The 20,112-nt window shown below is 31.6% G+C and overlaps 1 pseudogene across 2 annotated transcripts; it reads right to left on the reverse strand.

The window, feature by feature from the left end:
* Positions 1 to 2,838: 2,838 nt before the first annotated feature.
* LOC145043212 (zinc-finger homeodomain protein 2 pseudogene) lies at positions 2,839 to 4,609 on the reverse strand (annotated as a pseudogene). Of its 2 annotated transcripts, none has more exons than XR_013680922.1 (2): positions 4,381 to 4,609; positions 2,839 to 3,842 (listed from the first exon to the last, which is right to left on the reverse strand). The product of XR_013680922.1 is annotated as a zinc-finger homeodomain protein 2 pseudogene, transcript variant X1 (transcript). The 2 variants fall into 2 exon arrangements; XR_013680923.1 differs by having other exon boundaries at positions 2,839 to 3,830; positions 4,381 to 4,606.
* Between the last annotated feature and the right edge of the window lie 15,503 nt (positions 4,610 to 20,112).

Raw genomic sequence — 20,112 nt, forward strand, 5'->3', positions numbered from 1 at the left:
ATTGTTGACTTTAATTGTTAACTTTTTAATCAGTTTGACTCTTGGTTAAACATTGAGGTTTTGAGTTATAAACTAAGGTTTGAGTCTCTGTCGATTTAGGCAATTCATTTAGTTGATTCTTTAAGACCTCGAATGGTTAATTCAACTCTTGATTCATGTGAGTCTTCTCAATATACTAGGTGTCAACGTTTGTTTGTTTCCTTTTTGAGTCTTGATGGTTTCCTTGTTGGGCTGCTCCTGCTTATATGTTTGTTAGGTTAGGTCGTTGGGATGGGGTTATTGGGCTAGACTCTCTTATGTGTTTGATTGGGTTGTGCTCGTTATTTGAATGTTATGTGGTATCTTAGGAAAATCACTAAGCTTTATACTTACGGTTTAAGTTCAATATTTCAAGTATTTCCGACAATAAAGGGAATGACATAGCATGATTGAATCGCATCTACTTTTGTATTATTATAATTTTGTACTTGGTGTTACTATGCCTGAATTTACAATATAAACAACTAGTTAGTCACCATTGAGAATGAAATTTGCCTTTCTTAAATATTAAAATTGAAAATTTGGTTTAAGAATTTAGGATGTCACAAAAAACCATATTTAAGTGGTTAGATTACTCAATTTTCCAAAATTTAATGGTAAAATCTATATTAATAATAAAATATCTACATTATCAGCACTAAAATCCATGTCAACTATGAGGTGACATGAAACCAATAATAATTGTTTAACAAAACATAAACATTAATAATCATAGGTGTGCAAAGGCTATAATAATTACTAATAAAACATGTACAAAGAAACATTAAGATTAGTGGGTGTGGACAACTAACTAAGAGATGCTATCACACCCAAAAGGTGACACCTTTAATGTCATTTCGAAACGGTTTTATAACACCAAATAGAGGAAATGGACAACTTGTTATAACATCTTTAACTTTCCATATCATTATTTCTTTTTTTGTTTTGGTTTTTTTTTTCAATTTATTTATTTTTTATTGTTTTTTCCTTATATTTTTTTTAATTACATTGGATCAATAAAAAACGTGCAATTTAATTAACTCCTAGATTACCCATAACATTAAAAAAAAACATTACACAAAAAAAAAAAAAAAAAAAAAAGAGAAAAAAACAACATTGAAAGGGAAAAAAACCAATTGTCCTCAAAACTAAGAACCAATCAACTAGTCATCCAAATATTGTCTTTTGATTTTGTCATTCATCTTCTGGAGCATCAGCGCTTTTCGTGGTCCCATATTTGCTTTGCTAGTCAGAAGAATTGCTAAATTTTTCTCCATTTGATCTTTTTCCGCTTGCTTATGAAGAAACTCCAAGTGCTCACATTGCACATCAATCTTTTGTTGGTTGAACTTTGCTTTCATTTCCGTCAACTCTTGTGCCCTTCTATCAATTTTCTTACGCATGACATTGAGCACGTTTCACTTTGTCGCGTCTGATCAGTCGGTGTGTGTGTAGGGGGATCTCTTAAATTTCGTCGAAGATATTATCAGTGTCGACGTTCAGGTTGATGCTTGTTTGTGCGTCGGAAACGTCAAATGAGCTAGAACTGCGAGACCTCTTTGATTGTACCTCCCCCGATGTTAGCGTCTTATTCCATTTTGGATCTAGTCTAACAATGTTCCATATTTTTTCAAACTTGAAAGTGTACCCCATTTCCGATTGATATTGTACCCTCGCGGCTTTGTAAACATCAAAATCATTCGCACCACTTTGCCTTTGTGATTCTAGTATCATGAAAATCCCATTAAACTTGGTGCACCGGCGACTGATCGGAATCCACTTGCAACTAACCATATTGATATTGCAATATGGTTGTTTCTTGATAAGTGTGTGGAATTTGTCAAGCACGACTTCCCAAAAACCAACTATTCACATATCATTTCCTATGGTTGGACACCTTGAAGTCCTGCACCACACCACCATCAAAGCATACTCCTCCTCCGGTGTCCACCATAGTGGATGATCTTCTTCTATATCCGCGATTGCATTCCTTTTCCTTTTCCCTTTTTCTTTCCCTCTCCCTTTCTGACTGCTTCCTGCTTGTGTTTCTGGAACAGTTTCTGGTGGTGGTTGTGTGGTTGTTTGTTGCATGGAAGTGAAAGTAATGAAAAGGTTTTGTTGAAGATTTGAGTTTTGTTGCATGTAAAGGAATGTAGGAAATTGCTTTGGGGTGAGTTTGAGTTAAGCGGATTCATATAACTTCTATATTGTGTGAAACCCATCAGGATGGATGTGTTTGTGTTTAGAGGTGGAATGTTCGGGTTTTGCTCCATATTTGGTTGAAAGGAAAAGTGGTTTTTTTTTTTCGGGAAGTTGAAAATAGAATGAAGATGAGAAAAGATTGTGTGGTTAAAATTATGTTTTTATGTTTATTTAAATGTAAATAAAAAAAAGTTAAATTTTTATCTTTTACACATTGAGCATTCGCCAATGGTCAAAAAATGAACCGTTCTACGCATTATGAAACTTTGTACATGCAATGAAGAGTAACGAATTATCACTCAACGGACGAGAACAAAAAGGGAGGTGGGGATCGTCATGACCACGGCATTAAAGCCGTATCACTACTGAAAAACGGAATTGGGAGTTGCCCACACGGTTTAGTTTAGTGCTTTTTGTACATTTTTGATAGTTTGTTACCGTTGTAAATCATTTCCTCAACACAAAATATAACAACTCTTTATAACCTAAACGATTTAATAAGAAATGAATGTATGGTAAATTTAAAATGACAAAATAAACCAAATTTGAAATGACAAAATAAAGTAATTTTTAGCTTTAGAATTCAATTATCAAGATATATTTCATCAAAACCAGAAATTGAACGTCAATTTTTCATTTATTCAACAAAATATATCTAGTTTTTAGATTAAAATCCAGAAAATAATTAAAAACACAATGAAAACAACAAGATAGAGTCACAACTCCCTATTCACACTACAACAGTCTACTGCATAACTGAATGGTAACGTACAATCAATCAATGTTTTCATTGGAATCTGGAACCTGCTTCTTCCCAGAAATGGCTTTATTATTATGCATCCAGACCTTGAGAACTTGTCGTTTAACTCCAACCTCTGCGCAAAATCTTTGCACCTCTGGATCATCTTCCCTTGGTATCCTCCACCCTACCTTTTCTGCAAATTCAAGCATTTTCTCCTTCTGATCCTGCGTAAATTTCGACCTAAATCTCTTCTTCGCCACTCCGTACGGCGCCACCGCTGTGAAATAGAGCTCCTCACTCGAGGACTCCGTTGCAGCACCACTTCCCCCCACCGCCATTCTGACTGGAGGAGCGTTGATGGAGGATACCCAGTTTGGGTTGTGGTGGAGGGAGACTGCTGACGTTGACGTACGCTGGTGGTTGTTGAACAATGGTGAGTGGGAGGGTAATGGAGGAGGGAGCTGGAGAAAAGGTCCGGCTGTAACGGCGGCGGCGGTGGTGGTTTCTTTGCGATGGAAATTACGGTGGCAATTGCAAGCAGCACATTTAAGTGCTTCTAGGGTTCCGTCATCGCCTGAAGGCATGAACTCACCGCATCCGTCGGTGATACTACCACCGATGTTGGCCGCATAGTTCTTCAAGCACTCTCGATACCGCGGTGGAGGTGACTTTAAGAGCCTAGATCCGACTGATATGGGTGTAGCTGAAGCTCCAGACCCATCAAACCGATCTGGGTCGGACCCATGGTCCATGATTTCTGAGGAGGATTCATGAATCAACTGGTGGTTGTTGTATGGAAATGATGAAGTCTGCATTCTTATCTCTTTGTCTGTACTACTCATCTCCATTAATGCTTCTTGATTAAACCCTAAAAGGCATGCTTTGAATAAATACCCATAAATTATTACTAGGATTTCCATTCCTTAAGCCAGCAAATGTAATTTTTTTTGTCATAAATACATGAACGCATCTCATAAATAAATAAATAAAAAAAAGAAAAAAAGACAAATTTTGACACATTAATTTTGCTTATCCAAAGAGCTTGAAATTGTTCCGATGTTTTGAATAAAATTTTGAGGTTAAAATTCAGATACAGATGTGGTTTCTTAAATGCATCAAAACAATAAAAAAAAATGAAAATTAATTAGTTTAATCTAGTTATCAAAATACTCTTATTTGTAGGTTAAAACGACTCGTTAACAATGAACTTTTCACAAAGATTGGGCTGAACACGAGTTTGCAACAAAATTATGAAAGCTTAGGGTTTAGTCAAGAGAGTATAAATCTGATTTATGGGTGAATAACCCAGATATATGTATCTCATGTGATTCGATTTGTTCAAAAACGAATTCTGTGTGATTGAGTGTGTGTTTTTAGGGATCTTGATTGTGGGCCAAACAAGAAAGAAGAAGGTGTACCTGAAGTAGTAGAAGCGGAAGAGAAACATGCACCCTACTTCGTTAGTGAAAGAATTAGGGTTTACGTAGCATTAGAGCATATGGTGTGAGTGATGGGTGGGTGTTTCAGAGGTTCCAACAAGGGACAGCTTGGTTGCTTGAGATGAAGCTAAAAAATATGGATGGGGGAGAAAGAGGGAGAGAGAAAGAGAGTGGGAAACAACCCAAGAGATGACATAACATGACACTTGAATATGATTTTTTGTTGTTTTGTTTTCTTTATGCTTTCAAAAAGATCATATCTCCATAGGTGAAATTTAGCTCCATGTTTACGGTGGATGTGTTTTATAATAACATAAAAAAAAAACTATGTTATATATATATATATATATATATATATATATATATATATATATATATATATATATATATATATATATATATATATATATATATATATATATATATATATATATATATATATATATATATATATAGGGTTAAGTTCATTTGAAACCACCTATATTTTGTAATACCGTGAAACGCATTTTTTTATTCTTTTTATTTTTTTTAGTTAATTCATTTTCCGAAAATAATATTTAAAACAAGAATTTTTTGATTTTTCCATTTATTTTGCATTTTCAAATTATTTTTAGAATATTTACAGTATAATATTCTATTTAGAATATTTCACGTATTTTTCAAAAAAAATAGAATTTTTTTTATTTAATTTTTATTTTTTTTAGTTAATTCAAGTTCCGAAAATAATATTTAAAAAAAGAATTTTTAGATTTTTCCATTTATTTTGCATTTTAAAATTATTTTTTAGAATATGTCAGTGTAATATTGTATTTAAAATATTTCACGTATTTTTCAAAAAAAAATAGATATTTTTTTATTTTTTATTTTTTTTATATTTTTTCATATTTTTTTTAGTTAATTGAAGTTCCGAAAATAATATTTAAAAAAAGAATTTTTGGATTTTTCTATTTATTTTGCATTTTAAAATTATTTTTAGATTTAGTCTCACGGTCTCACAAAATTATAATGGTCTTAAATGAACCTGAACATATATATATATATATATATATATATATATATATATATATATATATATATATATATATATATATATATATATATATATATATATATATATATATATATATATAGGGTTAAATCGAAAATAAAAAAACATAAAAAAAATCATAAAAATGTATAAAAAAATATATTGATATCACAAATTTTTTTTTTTTGACTTTACACATCAAAAAATCGTATCTTTATTTAAAATTTCACTGAAAAAAATAAAAAATGAATTTTTTCTTTTTAATAAAGAAAAATTTTGAAAAAAAAAATCCAACGATATTGTGTTAAAAGGTGCGATTTTTTCAAAAAAAAAAAAAAAATTAGGTTTTGTGATCTGTTATGTGATCTCTAAGTATTTTTTTTATACATTTTTATGATTTTTAGAGTTTTTTGTTTTCCATAATATATATATATATATATATATATATATATATATATATTCTAACTAATTATTGTGTGGATGTAGGAATGATTGTGGGCCAATCATTTTACTTATTTTAAGAAAATAGTTTTTTTTGAATGACAAATCTACTATATTCTACTCCTACAATTCTCATACATCTTCACCTATGTCCCTCACGGGACTTAAACCCTCGACCCCAAGGAGGGAGGGCAACACCAGATAGCGTTGAGCTAGAAACCCTTTGGTTTTAAGAAAGTAATTAATACATATTATTGAATTAAATATAATTGAAAAATATCATCTATTTAATTACAAGGGTATTTTAGTCAATTAATATAAATTTAATAAAGGAAAATTGCATATTTTAAGGAATCATAGAATCTATTAATTTTAAAAATCTGATTTTACGATTTATAATTCTTTTAACTTGGACATTCTAACAGATGATGTTTATGAGTATGTTCAAAAATAAAAAAAAATTCTAGAACCATAAATATTAAAAAGATTTTTGAACCTATTATTTGATCATGACTTTAAAAACTTATTATAGGATAATAAATTCTTAAACCATTAATTGAAGAATAAAAAAATTACATTAATTTTTATAAAATATGGGAAACAATTGTTAAGAATTACATTTATTGTTAAAGAATAAAATTAAAAAAAAATATACTTTCAAATCGGGAAAGAAATCATCAAAATCTAACAAAGACACTAATACATTCTAAAATAATAATGTTGTTCAGAATCACTTTCAATTTTGTGGTCTGTTCTTCAAGCATCAACTTCTGTAAAAACAAAACTAAATTGTAGTTTAGAATCCAATAATGTATTAGCAAATGAAAAATAAAAAACTAAATTCATTTGGAAAAATATGCGGACTTGTGAATTGCACCAAAACCAATAACCAATAATTGTAGAACATGCATAAATCGGTGAGAAAATATCCATATTCCATTCAACAGAATTGAAATTCATGATTTCATTCTAGTGGAATTAGAATTCAAGATTCAATTATCGTATGCATTCTGTTGGAATTACAAAAGAAGTTTTATTTAACCTTATCATTATGTGAAATGAGGGTTTCTTGGCCTAACTCATCATGGCGCAATATAGCAACACAGTGCAAAGAAGGGAGATTACTAGAAAAATAGAAAAATAAATGTCATAATTTTAATCAGAAACCAAAAACTAATTATGAACAAAAATACAGTAGTACCCTCTGATTTCAGATAAATCGTTAGTGAGTTCATAGCTAACAAAGTAATAGAAGTACAACTTGGATGCAAGAACATTAACTGTTCTTCTGTTCAGGTTTTTCAGACGGGTAATGCTTGTTGAGGAACAAGATGTGGCATGCATGTGATTGAGTATAATAAGTGATGTTAGTTAGTTGGCTATAGAGATTTATGTAGAACATGGAAGGGTAAAATGGGAAAGTTAAAGATGCTGACCTCTCTGTATTTTTTCTGAACAATTAAAAAGACTAGAACACGCAAATAACAATAGATTTTAAGCTATGAGGAATGCTTCACGGTGGTTTGAGTTCTAGATGATGTAGTGTCACTTTCCATTATACTTTAGAGAACAAAAAAATATCAAGCAATGGAACTAAGTTGAGATTTATCAAAGTTTATTTTTAATTCAATTTTAGTTTACTTCATTCCTTATATATATATATATATATATATATATATATATATATATATATATATATATATATATATATATATATATATAGAAACACTGATTGTCATACATGAGATAACTTGAGATACAATTGATTGTATATCTAAATGTTCATCCAGAAATTTGTATCTACTCTATAGTTGATGATTTGTAAATTTATACCCTAATCATCTGCGAGTTTATCTTCAAAATCATAAGGCATTGCATAGTCAGGGAAATTAAGAATAAGACTGTCCAACTCAGGTCTCTCAACTATTTACATATATAAAAGGTTTGTTTTTTGTGACAACCGTCAAATTTCGGTCAAGTCAAAGTCAACAAGTCAAACCGTTTGACTCAATTTTCCCGTGGGTACTAGAATTTACATTATGAAACTTCTACACAACACTCTATTCTAATGAGAGATCATAAAGCAAAAAGTGCGAACATCTAGATCTCCTTAACCTAAAACTGTTGTACGTGGCGAGCCAAACCGATAAAACAATGTTGCATACTCATCGGGAGTGTGTAAGATCCTTAAACAAGGTTTAACAGGGTTTACGAACCATGCATTGCGAAGCCGGACACTCGCAAATGCCACACATGAAACCTCTCTCAATCATTTTCACTCTAACTCTCTCTATGTCAAGTCTCTCCCAAATCTCTCCAAATATGTGAAATCTCTCTCAAATATCTCTCTGTATGAGAAATCTCTCTAAGAATGTCAAATCTCTCCTAAATCGCTCCAAGTATGTGAAATCTCTCTCAAATATCTCTCTGGATGAGAAATCTCTCCAGGAATGTCAAATCTCTCCAAGTATATGAAATCTCTCGCAAATATCTCTTTGTATGAGAAATCTCTCCAAGAATGTTAAATCTCTCCCAAATCTCTCTCAAAATTTTCGTAACATTTTGGAGTCATTCGGGTCATTCCGACCCTTAACCGGGTCAAAAACGGCTTAAAACGGGGTAAAAACGAGTAAAATAGGCTTAAGGACCCGAAACCTACTTTAAAGGGGCGAAGCCTCTTAGGACCCGAAGGTCCCTATATAAACCGAACCCGAGCCCAGGAGGAACCGAACCCGAGCCCAGGAGGAAACGAACCCGAGCCCAACCATAGCTTCCTCGCCTCCCTTCGTTTCCGGCTACAGTCCTCAGCAAGGACCGAACCTCAGCCTAGGGACCAAACCTTGGCGTAGGACCGAGAGGTCTCGCTGGGAATGCTTTTCTTCCCGGTTTTCGACTTCTTTTGCATTTAAGGCCCGTTTTTAATTATTTTAACGCGGGATTTTCACCCAAAATCATATTTTAACATAATAAACCCTAAATATTCACAATTTAATCATATTTTCATGAAAATTTTTATTTAAATAATAAAGTTAGTGGGTAAAGTACAAAGAGGTGGAGTGTTGACTTTGCTTTACCTTATGACACAAGCAACCCCTCCCACACCCACTCTATGACCAGCCACACCTCCCCACCTTACCTAGGTCACATCAATGTCCCTTACACTCAATTACCACCCTTTACCACGTTTTTGAGAGCTGAATATTCATCCTCTCTCCTCACTTCTCTCATTCGCTCTCATTTCACCAAGAATCAAGCACCACTTTTCTCTCAAACTTCTTCTCTCCATTTCAAGTCTCCAAGGTTGATTATCAAGTGTTCTTCCACTATTGGTAAGTATAATTCATCCTCCTTGTGATTATTACACTTCATTCTACTCAAATCATTGATTGCTTACACAAACTCCATAACTATGATGTTAGATTCTCGAAAATCTTCAAGGCATCTCCAAGTGTTCTTGAGTTAAACACTTCCATTCTTCAACAATCATCTACTGAAATCACCTAAGGTGAGATCATAACCCTACATTTTAATGTTTTCTCAAGTTTTTAAGGGGGGAATTCAAGTTAAAACACTAAGAACATAACTAAACTTTTCTAACAGCCTTCATCAAAAAAGTTCAACTCCATTCACGGACTGTTTTGGACAACTTAAACATTTTAGTTTTCAAAACTGTTTTAGGTGTAAGTAGTCCCACTTCTTAGCTTTAAAATGACTAGTTTAACATCTTCATACAATTTTTCTACGATTTATGGTGATTTTTACAAAACAACATGTCTTTTCAAACACAAATCCAGACCAATCTGTGAATCTGAGCATTTTAATACAAGTTAAAGGCTTACAAAAATCATGATAAAAATTATGAGTAAACTAGACACATTTTGGGAACTTTTAGAATTTACGGATCTAGTTTTCGACTTCGTATGATTTTTCTATGATTTTTCCAAAACAGTGCAGAAAGGTTAAAGTTAGTTAACAGCATATAAATATCATAACACTTTGTATTATGTTGAGCAAAGTGTATAATCATAAGTTCTAATTATTGAATGTGTTTCCTTGTTTGTTTATCATCATAAACTAAAACTAAGTCATTCATGATAAGATTATTCATTCATTTAGAACACGTATATTAAACTATAAAAAGCATAGCTTAATGGATTCATAACATTAATGGATTTCCATAAAAGAGTTCTTACATATTACAAACGTTTTAGATAAACTATAATAGGTATAGTTTATGATACATCACATAACACGCGCGTAAAAGAAGGGTATATCCATACAGAAAAGATTTACATTCACACACATTACACGTAAACTTGTTAACCAAAATTGTGAGACATTCTCTTCCCGTACGTCCGAGTGCGGGATATAATTCCTGGTAGTTATAATTAGAGTCTCCTGGAGGGAGAACGTGATACTTTTATATAGATCTATATTGGGTTTGACACCCCACACCTTGCTACTAGCTACAGTGGGACCTGCAGGTCTACGGGTGACAAATGTCATTTCAGTTTTGCAACGCCTGAGAAACGTCGTGGCAGGTTCATTCAGTCATCGTATGATTATAGCGACTCACATAGGGATATAACAATCCATAAAGTTTACGGGATTTTATTTATAAAACCTAAATGGGTTTTATGTCGATTTAAAATCACTTTTTATCTCAATGAGTACAGATATTACTGTACACTTTCGGTTTTGGTAATTATGACTACACATCATTTGAAACCACATTTATACCTTTAAGTATGGCCAATACTTGTTATTTCTCGGTCCTCGGATTTAGGACTACATATACATAAAGTATTAACAAACATAAGAATATACGGAAATTTCATTTAATTCAAACGCGTTCATTTAAACACATATCATTTTCTATTAGTAAGAGAGGTTACTTATACATTTTGGTCTTCGGTCATAAGACTACATTACACAGATTTTAAAGAAAATATCAGATTTTCTGGATACATATTCTAACGCTTTTACAAGGAAAACGGTTTACTTTTCTAACGAAATCTCTTATGAACTCACCAACCATTGTGTTGACACCTTTTCAAAACTACTTGTATTCTCAGGAATTTAGTGAAAACAGGAAATCAACAACGTTTTGAGGATGGGACGATAAATCGTCAAACAGTTCATTTTGTATCATAATGTAATTGATGTGAATCATGTCAACATGTACTTTGATGTAACTTTTTCAATTATAATTGTGATGGTTGTATTTACTTTGAGCACTATTATACTCGTTGTTGTGATACTCTACATGAAGTCCTCCACCCTCGGACGTTTCCGCCATCCTTGGTTTGGGGGTGTGACAGTTTTCATTCAACATTTTGTACTTCATGAACACTAAACAACTAAATAGTATAAAAAAGTTGCCTTTCATGATATAGGAAAGAAGCTAACCTTTAGGAGATGTGAATATAATCAAGTATGTTCTTCGGATCCAGATGCTAGAGCCACATTTAGGAACGAAGAAATTATAGAAGCCTTTAACTTCCTCCTCAATGCGATTGTCAGCCGAACAACCCTCAAAATCCGGCGAACTTCACGAGCGTAAGCTCCCATCTCAATTAGTGTCGCGATTTCCTTCAAATCTGAATGTCAAATTGACATCGCCGACCCCAGAGATGACGACCTCTGCTTGCCATCTGATCGGAAGGTTTTGTATTTGGGTTTTGATAAAATGACGTTGCGGTAGGCGGTTAACATTTGGGTTTTGGAGAAAGATAAAATGAATTTAGATATAGAAGGACAAAAATTAGGTCAATCTATCAATACCATGATTATGGGAAGTATTTCTAGAAGTTATTAAAAAATTACTAAATTACCCTTATTTATTTATTTATTTAATTTTTATTGGTCCGCATTTATTCCTACCTCCACAAAATAATTAGTTAGAATACTTAAGCCTAGCTCTCTCTCTCTCTCTCTATATATATATATATATATATATATATATATATATATATATATATATATATATGTTTTATAATAATAATAAAATGCTATGTGTACGGTTGATGTGTTTATAATAATAAATATTTAGCTCCTTGGGCCGATGATAGTGTAAAATAAAATAAAAAATATTTTAGTAATTAGGATGTTCGCATGATCTCAAGTAAGAAATGCGAGGTAAAAAAGGGGCACAAAAAATGATTGTTGATTTCCATCAAATGACATGTATATGTAGACATTGGCAACTTGATGGCATACTTTGTGGTCATGTCTTCAGAGCGTTAACAGTCAACAATTACAAAGACTACTCGATGTTTGCATTAAATGTTTACCATATCGAAACACTGAGGAAAACAACTAAGGAATCAGTAAACCATTTGCCAAAGCCATCCGAATGGGAGATCCCCGATGATTTGATTATTCTAAAGCCACCTATAATGGATAAACGCCCGCCAGGAGGGCCAAGAAACACAAACCACATTCCATCCCAAGGCAAGGGTCCAATTAGAAAAGAGTGTTCTACATGCTGTCAAGCAGGACACATGAGAAGCAATTGTTCTGGAAGGGCGTCCGGTAGTGGAGCATGTTACACGAGAATTCCTACTACGGAAACGACATTTAAAATTAGTGCTTCTACATGTTTCTCACTAACGTATGACGCCGGTTTTTATATAAAACAACCTTAAATTGAAGAGTTATTAATTTATTATATATTGTAATGTTATTAAATTTTCTAAGATGTTATGCTTTGATATGTTAATTTAGTTTGAACATTATAACAACAAATGAAGATTTTATATTCTAGGATGTTGTTGTTATGCTTTTATACATGGAAATAAATAGTAAATAAACATGTTAATCTAAAAAAATAGCAAAATCCAAGTCATGATAATGTTACAACAATTTTTTAACCAATTATTAAACTCAAGGAACTGTAATGGGTACATGAACGTCCTCTAATCATTACCATCCTCGAGAACATGGCAGGCAAAAAAATTGGAGGCGTTATTTTATACAGATCACTATCAAATCGTCTCTCCATCAACAGTCTAATTCAAATCGTCAGATGGTGCGAAAGTTATGATACTTTTGTTATTAATTAATAAATAAAAAGCAATTACAATAATAAAATAAAAGATAGTTACCGATTCATCCAACCATCCGTTGTGTATATACCCAAACAATGCACTCCAAAACTCTCTATCTAATACCAAATTGTGCAAATGGTGCTCCATGTTATATGCATGAAAAAACAATTTTGTAACACAACCTTGTTGCTTGCTACATAAGGTTGCAGGCGTAAAACTGAGAAGTCATGAACAATAGTGAATGTTGGAGGAGGAACGGGGGTTGTTGATTTGGCATCAACCTTCTTCATTGGTCTTCGCTATTGCTTTGGTGTCGTGTGCAACTAAAACAATATTGAAACGTTTAAATCGTTATGTTTTTAATAATTCACATAAAAACATATTATTCGGATATAAGCTTTTAAATTCAATGAATACCTCCGTGTAAAGACTACACCTAAACTTTGATGGATTTAAAAGCCTAGGTCTATCGGGTGTATCTTCGATGCCATAAAAATCATGATCATCAAAATGATTTACAATCCCTATAATTATTACATCTTCATCTAACACCTACATTAATAAGATGTAATCATTAATAAAATGTATGAATCTATTAACAAACATTAAAATAAATGTAAGTATAGCAACATGTTCATCTTCATTATCATCAAAAGCGAACACATCATCATCGAATCGATATGTACTCCGTCCCGCATTGTGTACCCTCCTATCCAACGCCTACATTAAAACATTATCATTATTAACAAAAGGCGCCTTAGCATTTAACAATTTAAATCGTACTTATAATACATGTAATAACCTTTTCATATTTAATATTACCAAAAACATTTTCATTGGATTTATTTTTATTCATCGTCTCATCATTTATAGCCTACATTTTCAGCTATAAAATATTAACAAAAGTGCACAAATTTGTTATCAAATTATATCTTAAATGTAGGGTGTCACTAACCTTTTCACCAAAAAACTTTTTGACTTCGGCAGGATCATCAAAAGTTATGTTATTACATAATCTTTCATTATCTACGTTTTCTACAAACACCTTAGTAGGTTGTTGGTTCATAAACACTTGTTCCTCGAGTGCATGTAGCCGTTTCACCAACTCCACTAAGCTTGGTTTCCCACTACGTCCACCTCTACCGTGAGAGCGACCACGAGAAGATATATTAGACGAAGATTCGTCTTGTCTCATAAAATGGTCTCGAACTGGGGATAGAACTGAATTTCGTTTACCATATACATACTCTTGACAAGTCATATATTAAGAAGACATCATCTCGTCATCACTTGGTGACATGCTATGTCTTAGTCGTCATCCCTCCTAAAACAATTTAACATATTAAAAATGCATAGAAAAGTATAGTCACGAATTTTTTTATAATTAAAGTAATATTTTAAAATCTTTTTCATGTCAAAAATCTTGTTCAGATCAACCCATTTAATTTTTCCGTACCACTCCATCGTTTTATCCGAGGTGTGTTTTTATTTTTTTCGTAATGCAAATCCACCAGCACGAACAGCTGGAAGCATCTTATATAACCATATCCATAATTTTCCAAATTATAGTAATAAAAATTAAAATAACTAACATAGTAATAATGTCTTACAAATAATAATAGATTTGTATACCGTAAATGGCATCTTGAATCCTGAAACACGGTATTTAAAACTTTGGCGACGTTCCGACAGTGAAAAATATCTATCTATCTTGTTCCACGTATCCTCAATATCATCACAGGTAAACTCCCACAGATAGCTAGCCTAAACAAAACTGATAACAATAAAAATTTAATTATAATATATATTAACATTAATAATATTAAACTTTCAAACTAGACAAAAAAATACGTGTTCCACACATCCAAATTCTCGACAAAAAATAAATAAATACATAAACAGTCTTGCGACACCCGGTCATTTATTTCTTTTCCCAAAAATCCTTCACACAAAACGTATTTACGACACACTCTAACTACATCATTGTCAGTAGCTTCTAAGAATGGATGATTTAAAATAAAACTTTTCATGTCATAGATTTTCACCGAACTATTTGTATTGTTCGAAAATAGATATTCCCGCAATATATATATATATATATATATATATATATATATATATATATATATATATATATATATATTAACTACTAACTTTTTTTTTCTAAGACTTTTTTCCAAATCATTTTAGAATACACACCAAAATTAAACCCTGTTATCAAACAAAAGTCTTCTGAGATATAAACCATTTATGTATCCCCAATCTAAAATATAATTGTTTTATGTCATCTAGGATACTAGAGCGTTATGAAGAAACATTTTATGGAATATCAATCCGTCTCTTTATAATTAAGGGATGTCTAACAAGTAACCAAACATGGTTTGTCTAAAACTTCAACGGCATGCACCATGCAGCACCTCCAATACTTCCCAAATGTTGCACTCTGATCCTTTTAGGTTGACAATAACTTTAATATTTTAATTTCTATAAGCATGGTGACAAAACAACAACATATTAGAAAAGTAAAAAAACAATTTTCTTTAAAAGTATCCGGAAATTACATGGAATAAATAAACCACATTTCAAATAACAACCATAACAAATATACAAAGTATATTATAGACAATATTGTAACCATTTCTTCATAGTAACGACAAGTAAAAAAACACTAATTTAAAAAAACTAAAACGCATGTAGACTAAAATAATGCAAATGTAATTCCACAATATTATAGAAGAATCATTATATTCTTAAAAGAAACTCATTTTACTAAATTTATTAACAAAAAAATATCAAATGTACAACAACGCAATACACACTTTACGTATTGTATACTTGTACATTCATACAACCACTAACCAAATAGCATCAAAACTTCAAGGCTACTTATAAATACTATTATACCTATCAAATACAACACAATTACCCAATAACACACAATATACTTTGCCTTTTTTTGTTTCAAAAACTAATAGAATAAATCCTAAATAAACAAAACCTACACTTAATAAATGTTGATGTAAATACAAAATGAGTGAAGATCTTACCATATTTTGGGATTGTTGAAGAAATCGTCCATGATGGCTATAAGGAAATCGCAGAGAAAAAGAGTTTCACCAAGAAAGATAGTGAAAAATGATGAAAAAAAAAACATTTTTATACCAGTCATTCTGAAATTGTAGATGGACACAAGGAAATCACAGATGGATCCATGCTTTAGTGTAACAACCCGTTATTCTCAATTCTATAAGAGACATAAATTTCATTTCGATCCTTATGTGTATATATATCCTCTGTTATCCCTAAGGCTTAATTATAAGCTATTAACTAAATATGGCTTACACATTAAGTGAATTATGATAATATAACTTAATATAAGTGGATAGTTTAAGATTTAAATTAGTGAATTAACTCCAAAAGGTAGTTTACAGCCACAATTCCACTTCAAAAGAGTGTTCACGATCCAAGAGTAAACTCCAAAGGAGCTCATGGTCCAAAAAACAAATCAAAAATGGAGTTTATGGTCCAAAGTAAAAAGGAAACATGTAGTTCACGGCCAAGCTTGACCGTGAACACCCTCTTAATGGGTTGAAAACCCCATTTCAAGTCTATTTGGGGATAGTAAACACTAAATCCCAATACCACATCAACTGTGAACACCCCCTATATATGTGTTTGCACCCTTAATCAATTCATTCCCTCATTTCTCAACCGTGAACCACTCCAAAATCCTCTCAATCTTCATCCGTGAAAAGCCCCATTTTCTCTCAATCTTCAAAGGTTTACGCCTAGAATCTTCAAATATTTATATTTCCCCACCAAGAGTATTCAAATCTTCAAGCAATTTTCAAATCTTCATAATTCTAAAGATCCAACCGCGAACATCAACCCTCCAATCGTAAACCCTATTTTCCAAGCGAAAACACATTTTCAACATTTCCAAATTAATTCCAATTTAATTGTAAGTCCTTATATAATTAAATTATTATTTAACCCCATTATTTAAATTAATATATTATTCATTTAAATACAACGTCGAATATAATTATTTTTAGGATAACGCTATTTACGCGTACGCTTACTCGGGGATCGACTCTGCAACTCGCTAATTCAACTTAACGCACATTCAAAGTGAGTTCATACCCTACGTTTTCAATATTTTTGTTTGTTTTAAGGGGGGGGGGGGGGGGGGAATACAAGTACAACACAATTAAATTTGTGTAAACAGTTCAGCGATTTCAAATGATTTCCAACACTTTCAAATGGTTACAAACAATTTTAAATGACATAAAACTATTTCAATCAGTTTCAATCATTATTCATACGATTATATATATATATATATATATATATATATATATATATATATATATATAAATGCGAGTACAATCTTTTAATCCTTTGTAGCATACTCAGCAAAGGAAAACTTTTAGAACAATTACATTTGAAATGGGACATATTTATAATCTATAATTTGCATGGTTTATGGAACACCAATATCATATTTGCATAATACGAATATACAAACAAACGAACATATAACCTATAATATGTATAGTTATGGAACACTGACAACATATTTACAAAATGCAGAAATACAAAACAAACGAACAAATAAACTATAATTGGTATAGTTTGTGGAACTTACGTAATATCATATCAAGTACAGGTTTTATCACAGTAACGAACATATAAACTATATTAGGTATAGTTTATGGAACGTATAAACAAATATTAATTTCAAAAGGATTTTTCATATATTCTATATTTAACCGTCGATATATCTTTGTGAGGTAACGTCTTCAAGAACTTATATAAGTGCCAACAAAAGTCCCGAACTTAAAAACCAACGTCTCCTGGAGGGAGAGCGTGAGTTTGTGTATTGATCTAAACAGGACTAACAATCCAGCACCAGAGTTGCTTGCAACAGCTAGGACGACAGGCCTGTGGTGACAAACGTCATGATCGATTTTCGATGCCTGAAGGACGTCGAGTTAGGCATCCGTCGTATTCTGTTATTAATCACATATAATCGATATTTGTTATGTACCAAAACAGAACATTATATGTACACAAAAGATATTTAATCACAAGTGATTAAAATTGACTTTGTGTTTTTCTGGTTATATGTGTATTTATATATCTCAGGAAATCCAAAACAAAAGGAGAGTGTAACAAAAAAAAAATACAGAGTAAACATAATAAAAGAATGCAAAAGGTAGAAGCCAATGATATATGATTATACACAAAAACATAAAATACTCTTTATTAATCAAATATGATTAAATATATATATATATATATATATATATATATATATATATATATATATATATATATATATATAGTATAATATAATATAAAATCACTTGTGCTTAACATCTATCAAATAACAATGTATGTTTTATTATTATCATTACATTGTTTTATACTTTGTGGTTTATATCTCTATTTATATGTCTCAGAAAAATATAAAGGAAAATGAAAAAAAATCATTGAAGAAGAAACAACAGAAAAGAGGTCAAAACAAAAACAAGAAAAAGGTGTAACCCAATCACATGTGATTATAACCAGTTTTAAAAACTTATTACTTCAATCACATGTCTTGAAGAATGTATAATTATCTATTATTGATTTGTTTGCACATGCGATTTTCATTACAACCATCGTACAATTTGAAGAAAAACTAAGTCCAAAAAGAGAAAATGTATAGCTTTAAAAAGAGAAAAATAGATTTCTGATGAAAGTGAAGATTCTGGCTTAAAAGAATGATAAAAAGATAAGAAAGAAGAAGATAGTGAAAAAGCATTTTGACACAATCAGAAACAAGTATATTTTTCTGATTACCATCTCTAATATATTCTATTTCTAATCAGATATGATTAACATGTGCTGATAAAAAATGCCTTTACATATACAAAAGAAATCATATATGTGTGATTATAGTTTCTGTGTTTTTAAGTTAAATCAACTATAATTAAAATCATATCGGATTAATGAATCACATATAATTTTACTTATATATGAATTAAGTCATATATCATTTGAAATTTTTTTGATTAATTTGTTTTAATTCAAATACAATTAAATTCATTTATTGTTATGTTTGATAATCGATGCTCACCTAGAGCATTGCTATTAGTCATCCAAGGTTTCAATACAATTCAAAAAGGTTGTATGAAACGAATGGGATTTGGTGCTCTACTAAAGATGAAAATAACTGAAGTCCCAGGGGAATTAAGTTGTTATGGTGTTGAGAAATTTAATACAAAAAAAATGAAAATTATTCTTCGAGAAGGAGTTAAGATTGATGTGACACGAGAATCAGTGAATCAAATGCTGGGATTTCCTTTGGAAATTTTTTTTTTCTTTCAAAACTTCCATTTTGAAAACAAAATGATAAAAGTTATGATGAATGGACTGAACAATTTGAAAACAAAACAAAAAAAAATCAGACTGCATGAGACTAAGATGAATAGTGTCACCACGAACAATGTGGATTTGAACTTCCAGATGGACGTCATTGCTTTGTTGATTAACTCTCTTATAGAATCAAGCTCATATGAAATAATACAAACAAATATCCCTTGAACTACATCATGAAGAATACAAACATAAGCAACATTGACTCGTGCTCCTACTTGCGCAATTGTTTGGTTAAAACAAAACTCTCTTTTGATCCATCCAATACAACAAGCAATTTAGGGACCTTAAACTTGATGAAAACAACTCCATAAGGAGTTCACGGTTGTAAACCCCCCAAGAATGGGTTCCTGGGCCGTAAACTCCTATAAATGGGTTGTATGATGCCCTAAACTCACCCTTGGCTTGTAAAATTGAGTAGAATCACTTGTGATTAATCTATGACCTTCAAAGCACTTAAGATTGGATTCGGTGAGAGTTTACAGCCGTAAATACTTAGTTTACTGCCGCAAACTCATCAATTAGTCCACATGGTTGATTTAATTCCTTTCTAATGCCCTAGAACCAAACCTAGCACACCCCTCAATTGATTTAAGACCATTTAGCACACAAGAACACCCCACCACGAGTTTACGGCTGTAAACTCATGGGGATGTGGTGTTTAGGGTCGTGAAATCTTCTAAGAGTTTACTCTTGAAGAGTAAACTCAATATCCAAGCCATTCATGTCCATAAACGTTACCCGGGTCACTCCAAACACTTAATTAGAAGT

Source organism: Lactuca saligna, chromosome 4 (assembly GCF_052625555.1).
Source record: "Lactuca saligna cultivar CGN05327 chromosome 4, ASM5262555v1, whole genome shotgun sequence".
NCBI lineage: Eukaryota > Viridiplantae > Streptophyta > Magnoliopsida > Asterales > Asteraceae > Lactuca > Lactuca saligna.